General features: G+C 42.5%; 1 long non-coding RNA gene across 1 annotated transcript in view; it reads right to left on the bottom strand.

Moving 5' to 3' along the window:
• Positions 1 to 2,115, bottom strand: part of LOC144792391 (uncharacterized) — an 85,749-nt gene extending 83,634 nt beyond the window's left edge. The window contains exon 1 of the long non-coding RNA XR_013602553.1: positions 2,033 to 2,115. This is a non-coding gene — a long non-coding RNA (uncharacterized LOC144792391). The remainder of the gene's footprint in view (positions 1 to 2,032) is intronic.
• Positions 2,116 to 14,147: the final 12,032 nt, after the last annotated feature.

Here is a 14,147-nt window from a genome sequence, read left to right as displayed (position 1 = left end):
TGGGGGCGTACTTGTCTACATACAATTAAATATCTTCAGATTTGTGAGTTCGAAAGTTGCCTCTAATGGGTGTTCTACGTTTAAAAAAAGTTGGACAGGCTTGTCAGGGGCACTGAGACTGGCACTTTGGCAATGCCTGATGTGCAAGTATAACACTGCCTTTAAAAGCAGGAGTGCATTTACTAAAGCTATGGGCAACAATTTGTCTCTAGTGCAGTCTTTTAAAAAAGCAATAGTTGATGGGAAAGGCAAGTGCAAAACCAGAGTAAGCCCATGTTGTGCTCAGCTTTTAGGTTCTTATGAAACAGCTATACAAAATATACTGTTAGCACCCGTTTTTGCACTCCCTACGATAACCCAAAAGTACCTTTTTTTTCCAAAACAATTGCAAGGACTTTGATATTGTAAGAAAACCAAGATCTGGCGAACATAAAGGTTTCCACATTCTAACATGAACAAGAGAGTAAAGTCAAAGCTGTAGGTTGAGAAACAACAATCTATCTATCATGGAAGAGAAAGCTACTGCAATTTTTTATGGATATTCTTCCTCTGGGATGATGTATACAAACTTCAGATTACATTTTTTTTTAAGTGACATAAATTATAATGTATGCCAGTTTGAACAAAAAGACGTTGCCATGCTTTCAATATAATAACTTGCAGAAAAAACTACCAGGCTCGTGTGAGGGCCATGCATTTCCTTAAACATAGTCTTTCATATAAAAAATAAATATGAGTCAGCCTTGATTACTGAAAATATTGTCCGGCTGTGGTGTTCTGAGAATGACAAGCATGTATTAAAAGAGAGGGAAAGGGTTCGACGGAAAACGAAAAATAAAAGGAAGCATCAAGAGGGGGCATGTAAGAGACAGAAAGATATTAAGAAAGAGGGGGGAAACAAGAAGTAATAAAGAGGGAGCGAGAGTGAAAACAGTGAGAGGGACAGGGAAAGAGGGGGGGACAGAAAAAGATAGTGAAAAAAGTGTAGGAGAGACAAAGAGACTTACCAACTATATTTGCATTAAAGGTATTTTCGTGTGGTGTATTCCTAGAGAGAGCGCCTGATGCATAGCTGGAAATACCAGTACTTTTTGACATGATAATAGTATTTCCCTTTGGCTTCTAATTACATTAGTAATAACAGGTATTACTTTAACATCGAAATATTAACTTGTTCAACTGCAGGATCGCAAAAGGCTGTGACACCAGCCAGGCCTCAAATGTGTGCCCCTCCGGTGCTGATAAGTCTCTACTGCACACTTCTAGTTCTCTAAGTTATCTTTACAAGGTTGTACGACCTTCCCGCGGCTTTAGGAGTGGAGCCAAATTTCAAAAGAGATCTTACAAATAGGACTGGGTGTGTTGTCACGTAGCTGCAAAAACCTTACAAAGTTCGGTCATAAAACTGCTTTGTGCTCGTTTTGTAAAGAGAACGTTCTCTTCACCACCCCGCTGCAAATTGATTATATTTAACTGTAAGTGCTGGTCAGTGGCTATGTAGACAATTAAAATCACTGCAAGACTTGGAAATCTGAAGAAAAATCTGCGCACCTGCCTGCTGCACACAGCCCGCGGAAAGAACTAAATCATCCAGATTCCAGCCCGGGGCAGGGCCTTCCTTAATTTAACCGTTCCCCGGCCCTAAATTAAATCCAGACAGACTACGGCAGCCTTTGTAAGATAAAATCACACTTCTACTGTGCCTGTTTGGGACCCGACAACTGGACTTACCCATGGACTCCCTGACCTCTCAATCAAACCAAGGTCTTTTGCGTAGAATAAGATGCAGTGTGTAGAATCTGGATATTTTATTATTATCATGTGTACGGCTGACGGCCGTGGGCCGCTACTAGGCCAGGGCAAGCACTACGCACTCGAGTAGTGCATCATGGAATCTTGTGGAACTGGAGCTATCAACACGGTCCTTTACGACACCACGCTCAAAAAAGAAAAAAAACAGCTTTGGTATGACAATGGAATTCTTACTGTTTACTCGTGGTGGTGAGTGTGGGGCACTGCGTTATTAACTTACTAGATATGCAGAGCTGTGCAGGCCGACTAGTGCCTCTGTTCCTCAACACCGGCGGGCTGAGTGACTCGAGGGTGGGATGCGGCTGCGCGGGTGTGCCAGGGCATCACGTGACAATCTGTAAAAAAAACTGCGCACGCTGCCTGTTGCATACAGCCCCGCAGAACCAATTACATTCAGATTCAAGGTCAATCAGTGTCCCTACTCCCGCCCACCACCGGCACGACTGAACCCAGGGGCTGCGACCGCCATCGTATTATAGGAATATTGGATTTAGGCAGCTCTCACAGCTAAAACACTTCACCGGGATGAAATACCAACACTCTGCACAATAAAACAGTCATGCCGAGACTTATCAGCAATGCCTTATGTGACGTGCAGACGCCACCATGTGTAGACCCGGCCCTGATAAGTAAGTGCCGGTGCTAAGCACCGGAAAGCACCGGCACAAATTAAGCACTGCAACATCAATCAGAGGCGGATTTTCTGGAATTCATCTACCTTGGACAACATAACCGCACTGATTGCACACACTCAACTTCTAACGAAAATACATTCAGACGATCCAATAACAAATTTTGAATGTATAGTTAACAATCTCAAGTGTGCTCTCTTAGATAAGTTACAACTGGTCACTCCTGGAAAAAATAAGAACAACAATAAAAACAATACCCGGAACTCACCTACAGCAAAAAGGCTTAATAAACTCATTAGAGCACAATACTTGAATTTCTCAATAACAATAACAACTCAGGCAGAAATTAATAAACTAAAAAATCAATTACGAAGAGAGAAATACAACCTTAAAAGAATGCTGCAGGACTATAACTGGGTTGACATTCAAATAGCCGCTAAACAATATAATCAGCGAAAATATTGGTCTCTAATTGCTAAATTAACTGGAACAAAAAAGAAACTTCAAGCTATCCCAGTCTCACCTCAGGACTGGGAAACTTATTTGAGTGATTTATATAAAGCAAACCCAATTAAATCAGAAGGAAAGGACTCCGATACTACTTTGGAAAGGAATGTTACCCCGATTACTCAGACCACAGCATTCTCCATTGCTATGCATATCCGAAAAGCAAGAAGCACTGGCGCTTCAGGCCCTGACCAAATACCCATCAAGGTCCTTCAAGCTGACCCCAATGAGTGGAGCCTGATGCTTTCACCCCTCTTTAACCACATCTTCAAAACCGGAAAAATACCAAAGTCATGGCAGGGGAGTACCATTATTCCTATCTATAAAAAGGGGAACAAAAACACTGCTGGTAACTATCGTCAAATAGCGTTGATGGACGCTACCGGGAAATTTTTTGCCGCAGAAGTATTGGATCGACTTAAAGTCTGGGCATTCTCGCAGGGTTTAATACCAATGTTTCAAGCAGGTTTCAGACCCAACCATTCTGTCACCGATAATATTTCAATACTTCAGACCATTCTTGATAAATATACAGTAGGGAAATCTCAGTCAATATATGCAGCATTAATTGATTATTCAACTGCTTTCGATCGTGTTGACAGACCGACTCTATGGAATAAATTAAGGAGGTTAGGTATCCCTGAACAATTGCTGCAGATTGTTGTTAATCTTCATACTAAAACATGGTGTCAAGTCCAAATGGGGTGTGAAAAAGGTTTGACTAAAACAATCCATACGGCTAACGGGCTCAAACAAGGGTGCCTTTTAGCGCCGTTATTATTCTCATTGTACCTCAGTGACCTGCCACTCCATCTGCAACAAGGTTCAAGTCTGCCTCCAAAGATTGCTGCACAAAGCATACATGCCCTGCTATATGCAGATGATATTGTGATGTTGGACCTTACGCCCTTTGGTTTGCAAAAGCTTCTAGATATTTTATATAAATATTCTAAGGACAACTTCTTAATCCCAAACTTAACAAAAACAAAAGTCGTTTCCTTTTCTGGTAGGAAACAAAGTGTAAAGTATCGTTGGAGGCTTGGTGGAGAAAAAGTAGAAGAGGTCGAGGAATATACTTATCTCGGCAGGATCTTCTCAAAGAGTCTGAAAAATATAAAGCAGATCAACAATTTAAAAAGGAAATCAGAACTACATGCCGGGGCCCTCTCCAGACTGTATTCTGCCACAGGGAATAGGCACTTCTCCTCACTACTAAAAGTATACAGAGCAAAAATTCCCCCTGTTTTATACTATGCCACAGAATACATCCCAATAAAACAGTGGTCTTATATGGACCAAAAAGAAGGGAATATTTTGAAGAAAATTTTGAAGGTCGCTGAATCTACACCGGTGCAAGCTTTAAGACTTGAATTTTCAATCACAAGTTCCTATGCTACAGCTGTTGCTAATGTTATCAGGTGGGCTTATAATCTCCTTCATGCAAAAGAAGGTTCACTACGATCCTTGCTAAAGATCGAGACTTTTGATCGAGACGCTTCAAATCAAATATTCTTCAGAAATATGACCGTGGTATTTCAAATAGCTAAGATCAGCACTGAAATTTTGCTTACCTGGTCACCTTCGCAACTGAAACTCTTTTTAAAATGCTTTACTCCTAAATTGAGTTTTGAACTTGATCTTGCACACTGTAGCAAATTATCTTTGTATAAACTCTACGTTGAGACATTGGAGTACAAGCATGTACAGACATACCTAGGGTTTTCCCTTACACATGGTGCAAGGAGGGCAATTACAATGCTGCGATTAGGTATTTTACCAGAGTTAACTTTTACATCAAGATGGACATCAGGTGGATCCCCATTATGTCCTCTTTGTCAGGGGGGAAATCAGAACATTGAGCACCTTTTATTTATATGCCCAAACGCAAACGTAGTAACAGCACGGTCAAGACATCTTGATCCTATATACCGTAAATGTAGAATTTCATCGGTTAAAGAATTGTTACTCGTGTGCAAACAACCACCTAATGAATTTGTATGTTACAATTTCTATAAATTTTTAAAACCCTTTTTAACATTATATTAACCTGTAATGAATCCTTTGTTCTGTAACCGTCCTTTTATACAATATTTGTGGTCCTCAGTTGAGTACCAAAACAAATAAAAAAAAATTGATTTGATTTTGATTTTACTCCCCTTCTAAAATAATCCTCAGCAGATCCACTGATCTTGAGCAACTACAGACCCATTTTGCTCCTTTCTTTCCCAGTGACAATAGTGGAGTGATATGTGAGTAGGAGGCTATCCCACTTCATGGAGTCCTTATCCCTCCTTGAGGATGAACAGTTTGGGTTCTGACCAGGGCATGGCACTGAGTTTTCCATAATCAAAGCACTTGACAAACTGCAGATGAGAGTGGACGGAGTCAGCCAACAGTCTTGGTCATGCTTGATCTATCGACTGCCTTCGACACAGTTATCAATATAATCCTCCTGGATAGATTAGCCACAATTGGAGTGGGAGGCTCAGTGCTGAAATGGATAGAATCATACTCGGTTGATCACTGTCAGGCCGTTGCTTCGCCTCCCTACCGCTCTGAATATAAAAGCTTGCATCAGGGAGTGCCGTAGAGGTCAGCACTTAGGGCCTGACTAGGATGGCGGGCTGACTCACATCCACCCGCCACCCTAACGGAGATGGGACCACCAAACATAGTGTCGGTGTCTCACAGGCCAAGTTACAATGCAGGCGCCACTGTGGAGGTTGCATTGTACATGTTTACCATTGCGGCGGATGCTGCTGGCTGCAGCACACGACGCAAGGGAAAAAATGCAGGCTTTGCATTTCCCTGCACTACGTGGCAGGCATCAATGCGGTGCCTGCTACATGGTGAAGGGAAATGTAGGGGGCCGGGGAATCAAAGTGACCGGGTAAAATGGGGGCCTGCTATGGGCTCCCAAAGTCCATCTCTGCCAGTCTTTCCATGGCAGATTAACCGCTATGGAAAAGCTGGTGGGGATGGACCATCATAATATGCCGCCATTCTGGGCAATGCCACAGGCAGTCGGAAAAGGACTGTCTGTTGGAACCATGGCGGTCGGTCTTCCCGACTGCCATATTTCTGCCCGCCATAGTAATCTGGCAGGCGGAAAACCGTATTAGGATGGCGGTGAACTAGCCACCAGCAACCTGCCGGTGGCGGGTTCACCACCATCGTAATCGACCCCTTAGACTTGCGGCGCTGACCTATGCCATTTGCCCATAAATAAGCCCCTTGGTGTCCAGTCCAAAGGTCAGCACTAATCAGAACTATAAATATCACCAGGTCCTGGAGAGGTTAATCCCCAATAGTATTGGAATATTGGAAGCGTTATTGTATCAAAAGACTATATAAATAGTTTTTGTTAGTTACAAATCATGAATCTGATGTAATTTCACATATAAATAAAAAAATTAAAACTTTTTTCCTCGCACTCAAAAAACTAACTCCCATTGAAAACGAAGTGTTACACTAACTGCATTTGCTTATGAATGTGCATTTGATAATATGATGCTGAAGAACAAATAAAACAGGCTTCATGCAGATGAAATGACTGTATTGTTATAACAGGATAATGGGACTGCTGTGAGAAATCGAACATTCAACTTACTTTCAAATGAATAATATTTAATAGAAACATCTCTTGGCTAACTTTTCGTTCTGAGAATCTCAGATTAGGATATAACCTTAAAAAGGAGTGCATAGGACTGTACCGGTGATGTTAAAGAGCCATTGAAGGGTAATTATCAAGACCAAATATAATTAAATGCTATTTTTTTCTAGAATAATTTTTCTCTTTTTCTGTATACACTGAGCAGAACACACAAAAATAGATTGCAGACAGATACATTTTATTGCAAACATCATCTCTTTATGGTGTCTGGCCTATGGTCTCTTAAGAGAGTCCACTGTAATTCTTCACTGTCAAAAACAAAATGGAGCGGTTTTATAATTAAATGGTCGAAACTATTTGTACTACTGCAAAACGCAAATTGCAGCTTTGGGAAATCATTATTTTATATAAAAAAAAAGCTAGGGGGCACTTAAAAAGAAGAAAAGAGACATGGAAACATTCCATCTGATCTTTCGGCTACTAGTCCGTGGTTGGCACAAAAGCTGTTCTTCCTTAAGTCGCTCTCTGATTCAGCATTGTTTTTTATATACCATATTAAATACTATTGTTAAAAAGTGTAAAAACATAAATACTACCATATTTCTCCTCCTCAATAAAACACATTTGCAGGGGGAACCACAAAAAGTGACTAAATTATCTGTGCTTAACCCTGGGTAGCTTAGCACAAAAAGCAGCTATGTTTAGCTTAGAGCCAATGTGTAAAGTATTTATGCAGCACACAGACAGTAATAAAGTGAAAATACAACACCAGAAAAATCCCAAACCAATTTAGAAAAATAGAGTAAATGTTGATAACTGATTTGACACCAAAATGAGAAAAATGCAATCAGTAGAGCCGGAGTTATGAATTTTAAAATATTTTAGTGAAAATAGCATCAAAAAGCTCAACGCGCAAACTATGGATATCTAAGACACAAGTTCAAGCTGACCGTGATGGAGCACAGGTCGGATAGAGTCACCAGGCTTGGCCCGTTGAAGTTTTACCTGCTCAAATCTGTGCCAAGAGTCCTGTTTGCGATGGGGATCCTGCCAAGCCACAGCAAACGCTACTCCACTTCTAGTAAGTAAGGGCAGAAAATGATCTTGCTTACTAGAAGCGGAGCAGAATTGCTTCCTATGTGTAAAAGCAATGTCAGCTCACACAGGAGGTGGGGAGCCAGCAGGTACCACGGGGGCCTTCAGTACCCACCTGCAGTCCCCAATGTTTAAAAAGGGGGTTGCCTGGGTGGGACCAGGGCACCCACACTACACGTTGGGCACCGGCCTGTGGGGCCTAAATCAGCCCAGGGTGGCCATGTCCCCTCTCCCTTTTTAAAAAAAGAAAGAAAGAAAGGATCAGACCCCCGGGGATGAGGTCCCCAGGGTTAAATTTGCTGACTGCCCCCCTCACTTTAAATAGAAAAAAAAAAGGCCAGACCTCGGGGGATGGGGTTCCCAGGGCCAAAATCAGTCCAGGGAGGGTAATGAAGTACATTGAAGCACAAGGCACTTTACATTCGTAAGCACTTGATGAAGGGGCAGTACACGCATATGTAGGCTGCAATGGTCGGCACACACCAACATAAGACGAAACCTGGGCAGAAGATGCAATATATAGTGTGAGTTTGCAAAGACAGATACCATTGGTACTTTACCGTTGCAATTCGGGTGGACTATGGGACAGGAACAGTCCATTGCACATACATGGAGGATCTGAACAGGTCTCTTGAAGCTATATGAATGAGTTGTTACATTTCATGACCCAGGTTCTAGCATGGAAAGTGCTTAGGCTGTATTAAGTAGTGGTATTGCAGCGCTATTTATGCAGAGTTACTTTACAATGTCAAATTCATATACGAATGATCAGACACTTATCGTTTTCGTAATATATTACGCTCCTGTCATATGATGCTGTCCAGAATATGGTGACCGAACTATGAAGCCATGTCGAAAGGCCATTGTGAAGTCTAGTGGTTGTTTGAGATTGATTGTTGGTGGGGGAGGGTTTTTCCCACAATTAAAAAAACTTATCACATTGTAAAACTTTATGGGCAGTTGAAGGCTCTGGCCGAAACATATCCCCAACTTGCACTTTTTAGCACTATGAAGGACTAAATAATGAAATAAAAACTGATTTGCAGTACCTGTGCTGGTTGTGCTGCCCGTTCTTCGTACCACTCTGGTGTTGGGATTTCTTTGCAAAAGACGGTGAGAAAGAAGTTGTTAAAAAAAGATATATATATATATGCAAAAAAGCCTAGAGTGGCTGAAACACGTTGGTGGGGAGAACGCTTATCAATAAAATAGGCAAAACACTATTCAAGAGTGCGGCATCCTTTGTTGTGAAAAAATAATTGGGCCAGGATCCGGCCCCTGTGCAGAGCACCCGCTGTGGAGCGCCCTCGGAGCACGAGGATCACTTTGTTTTGTTTTTTTAAATTTGTATTTATTGGTCAGCTTGATAATACTCAGAGAAAACAAAATAACCGGTGATTCAATCCGGGCAAACAGAATACTATTGCACATAATTATGAACATTAAATACAAAGTCCAGAGAACAGAAAGGAGGGGAATGCATTGGGGAAAATCGTTTTACATTAATCAAAAGAACAGAGACCAAGTAGTAATAATAGTACCACACACAATTAGTTATTCAACCAAAGCCTAAAGGGCCCCCATATTTTCAAACCCCTTTCTCGCCGCCTCCTACCCCCTCCCAAAAACACTGCTGATTCTAAGTTATAGAGGGCTAATATCCTTGCCTTCCAGGTTACAAACGTGGGCGGAACCGGGTTGATCCGTTCCGAAGTTATGCACAATCGAATTAACGACATAGAAATACACAGAAACGCTGCCTCATGGGGGGGCCCTAACCACAGATATATCTGCCTCACACCCCATAATAACCAATTCAGCAGATAATACTACCGGGAGCTTAAGAGACGTATTAATAAATGATTGAACATCTTGTAAAAATTAGTCTAGCTTAACACACGAGAAAAACATGTGTGTATCGTCAGCTGCCGTAAGACTACATCTTGGACACCCATGAACACTCCCTATTTTGATATTTTAGCGGGGGTGAAATACAAATCAAATAAGGCCATGTAGCTTTGAGAGTGTAAGCTCCCTGAAATTAAGACGGAGTTAGAGAGTTCTAATGCATTAACAATATCCAAACCACCCTTCCCTAACTTGGCTTCTAATTTTGCATTCTGCATATCAAGGTCGTCCGGAAGGGCCAATAATACATTTTGATAAAGATCACCAATACGAGCCCTCCTTAAAATCAAATCCATAAGTGAGCTTCTAGATAACGCAGTTGGAGCATTATGAAGAAGCTGAGTTAAATAACTGCGTACCTGAAGATACTTTAAAAATTCATGAGTATCCAATCCATACTTGTCTTTTATAAATGAAAAAGAAGCAATACTACTATCATGAGCTAGATCACCAAATACATGAATACCCAAAGAACTCCACCTGATTGTAACCAAATCTTGAAAAATAGATGGCAAAAGCCTAGCAGCTGCCAAGGGTGTATAAAAATTGATGTTAGGAATTGAACATTTCCGACGCACCCTCCGCCAGACTGAGAACATTGCTAGAATAACCTTGAACTTTGTTTTTTTATAGTAGCTGGGTTCTAGAACTGAAAGAAGGGTCCCATTGGCGTCTGCGCCTAGGCCAGTCTCAAAAATAGACGGACTGCATGCTGGTGGAAGTGAGGCTCGTGCGGCAAAAAGTGGGACAGCTAGATGCTGTACAAGAGCAGCCCAATTATAGAGCAACAAATTAGGGATTGACCACCCACCTCTGCCTAGTGGGAGACACATCCATTTGGCAGCCCTATGCGGAGAATGATAGCTCCACAAACCCCTATTAAAGCATCTTTGCGCCCTAGAAAGACTAGATTGGGCAAATTCCAGGGGTATGGTCCTAAAGATATATAAAAATGTTGGCAAGACCAACGTCTTTAGTACATTCCTCCTACCAAATAAGGACAAATGAAGGTTATTAAGCCTTCGCAGAGTGGAGTTCACAGTATCTATAATGGTTAAAATATTCATTTCCGGTAGTTGCTCAACTGCAGCGGTAATCTTAATGCCCAGATACATAGCATTTTGCACAACTGGAGCATCAGATGATCCCATGGCCGATGACTGAATAACCTGGGTTTTTTGGACATTAAGATTATAGCCTGAAAGTTGTCCAAAGGCTACCGCCAAGGTCTTGATTGCTGTGAAAGAGAGTGACACATTGCTACTTAGAACAACAATATCATCAGCGTATGCCAGCGCTTTAAAATCGACCATATTGATCTTAACCGGCAGGATGTTACGGGAAAGATCTATCTTACTAATAAAAGGGTCGATTTACAGAGCGAATAACAGGGGTGAGCAGGGGCAGCCCTGCCTTGTGCCCCTGCCAATATCGAAAGGTTTTGAAATCACCCCTGAGATTGACAGGGTTGCCTGGGGGGCTATATACAATGACTGTAGGGCATGAATAAAATTTGGGGAAAACCCCTTCCAATACAAAACCTTCCACAAGAAACCCCAAGCAACCCTGTCAAACGCCTTTTCGGCGTCTAGCAGGATTGCTCCGAGCGGAGACCATGTGGCTTGGGCCCAGTCAAAGAGAGCTATGACACGGCGGACATGGTCTGCAGTGTCCCTTCCAGGAAGGAATCCATGTTGGCGGATAGATACCAACGGTGATATTACCGATGCTAATCTACCCAGCAAAATTTTTGCGAAAATTTTGCAATCGGTAATAATTAATGAGATCGGGCGGAATGAGGCGGGATCTAGCTCTGGCTTAACTTTTTTTTTAAACAAGATGATCGTTGTTAAACGCCAGGAATCTGGGATCCTACCAAGCTGAGCTTCCCTAAGAATAGTTAAAAGGTCCTCCTGAATCTCAGCCCAAAATGTAGTATAAAATTCCAAAGGAATGGAATCAGGACCAGCTGCCTTCCCGCTAGCCAAAGAATTTAGCGCTATCTCTAGTTCAACACATGTAATAGGTGCAGCTAAAACCTCGTTATTATAATCCGACATTTTCAGGGTACTGAGCCCATCTATGTAGGCGCTAAACCCAAGGTCAACTACTCGGTCACTAACTTCCTCAGTATACAGAGACTGATAGAATTCTGAAAAAACTGAACCCACTCCTGCCGGGGTATCCTGGATAACCCCCTGAGAATCCCGAATTCCACAAATACGGTTAGCTAGGCCACGCTGCTGCAGTCGTTTGGCCAGGACCCGGTCAGATTTTTCGCCGTACTCGAACATCATCGAGCGATACTGCAGATATTTGGACGCAAGATCCTGGCCAAAGAACTCCAGCAGAGAAGCCTTTATTCGGGCAACATGCGACTGACTAAGGAGTATATCCCCGCCCTCTCTAATCATGTTTGTCAACTGAACCTCTGCACAGCGTAATTCCTCCATCCGCCCCCTTATTTGATCTTGAATCTGCTTCTGGCGAAAAAGGGAAAAGCTTTTAGTCTCGCCACGGACTGCGGCCTTAAGTGCATCCCAGACTATTTTACTGGGAGCGGACCCCCTATTAATATTCAAAAATTCTTTTAACCAGGATTTCATATGATCTACATAAGTTGATTCTAACAATAATTTTCTCTCAAACGTCCATATTCTAGGTGCTCTAGCAGCGCCCATTATCATACAGTTGATAATCAGAAGATTATGGTCCGAGATGATTCTAGGGGAGATAGTGATTGATGCGGTGCCTGCCAATTAGTCTGAAACAAAAAAGTAGTCCAACCGGACCATTTTCCTATGAGGGGCAGAAAAGTATGTGGAGCCGTCGATATTGCTACAGTGATGAAACCATAGGTCGCTCATAGGATGTTCTTGCACCAGGGCTTGCAAAGCTCTATAAACTCTGAGTTTTTGACCCACATAATTCTGCCCTCCCACAATATCAAATTTGGCTGATAAATTAATATTAAGGTCCCCACAAAAACAAATAGGCTGGGGCCACAGGGACAATTCTACATTTAAATAATCTATAACTGCTGGATCGTCCAAATTTGAGTTATACACGGTACAGACCGTCAAAGCTGTCATTGATCAAAAGCTCCGCAATAGCCCATCTACCCCCTGAGTCTTGACTGGTTCTCAGACAGGAGCCTATACCACGCTTCAGGAGGATAGCTACCCCTCTTATCATAGAAGACTGGCGTGAACAGGCTACCAACTCAAACCCAGGGACTTTGAGACATTCCCTATTATTCCAAGGATCATGAGTTTCCTGTAAGCACAGTACCTCTAAATGCAAAGTTTGTATGATCCGTGCAAATAGGGCTCGCTTCTTACCGTTATTTAGCCCGCACACATTCCAGGACGCTATCGATATTTTACCCAATGCCATTAACAACTATAGAAAAAAACAGCACAATTTTAGATATTCTCTGATTTAATCCATGATTGCCTTGATATAAGAAAGTATTTCTCAAGCTTAAATTTTTGATGCGCCCCAAACCCAAACCATCCCCCCAAACCCCCCCGCTCCTGAATGACCGCCCCCCCTCAGGGATCCACCCCCCACACAAGGCTGGAACCGTAGTTCCGGTGATGGAGAAGCTGCAATAAGCGAAACACCCCCCCCCCCCCCCAAGAGTCGCTGCCAATTAAACAAACTGTAAGCCAGAGAAAGGGATATGCCTTCTCGGGACAGCAAATACTCGCAGGAAAAAAATATTTAGAAACACACGATTAACCCCTTATGAAAGACAAAGCCCCCACTAGCTTGAGACAGAATGCAAAAACAAAATTGCCTTCACAAAGCAACAGCAATTACATCTTTTTATAATGAGTCCAGAAGTGATTTTGCTTGGATCTCTGACTCAAAAATTCTAGTCTGGCCCTGAAGTATGACTTTAAGTTTGGATGGAAAAAGCAAAAAAACCTGTACCCCCTTAGATTGAAAGGGGGCAATCAATTGATGAAGCTGCCACCTCTGTTCTACCGTGGCTGGACAGAAGTCTGGCCTCACAAAAAATTGACAGCCTTTTCCAGATCTTTGCCTATCGGGCCTGGCTAGATCGTAGATTTTGTCTCTAGCTAGGAAATTGTGCAGACAAATTAGAATAGTACGAGGTCTGTTCAGTGCCTGTCCCAAGCGTTGCTTTGGTTTAAAGGGAAAACTATGGGCACAATGGATCTCCACCCGCCAGTCCCATTCCTTCACCTCTGGAAATGCTTCTGAGAACAGGTCCACAACAAATTGGCGAGTGTCTGACCCTTCCGTGCCCTCCGGAACCCCCAAAATTCTTAAGTTGTTTCGACATGCCCGGTTTTCAATATCAACAAGTTTTGCTTGAATGTCTACCCTTTGTGACTGGATTTCATCCAACGTGGATTTTTGAGTCACCAGATCGTCTTCAAGTGAAGAAATCTGGGTTTCTGCCTCCGTGACCCTGGTAGCAATGTCGGTGCAGGTCTTAATAACTCTGCGCGGGGAATTTTGGACCCTCTAACAGGCCCCATGTGCTCGAGCACTTTCTTGCCGCGTCTCCTCTCGGTGGGCCATTATAGTTTGATAGATAATAGCCA

Source organism: Lissotriton helveticus, chromosome 11 (genome assembly GCF_964261635.1).
Source record: "Lissotriton helveticus chromosome 11, aLisHel1.1, whole genome shotgun sequence".
Taxonomy (NCBI): Eukaryota; Metazoa; Chordata; class Amphibia; order Caudata; family Salamandridae; genus Lissotriton; species Lissotriton helveticus.
Note: the sequence above shows the minus strand (reverse complement) of the source record. Positions and strands in the feature narration are given on the sequence as shown.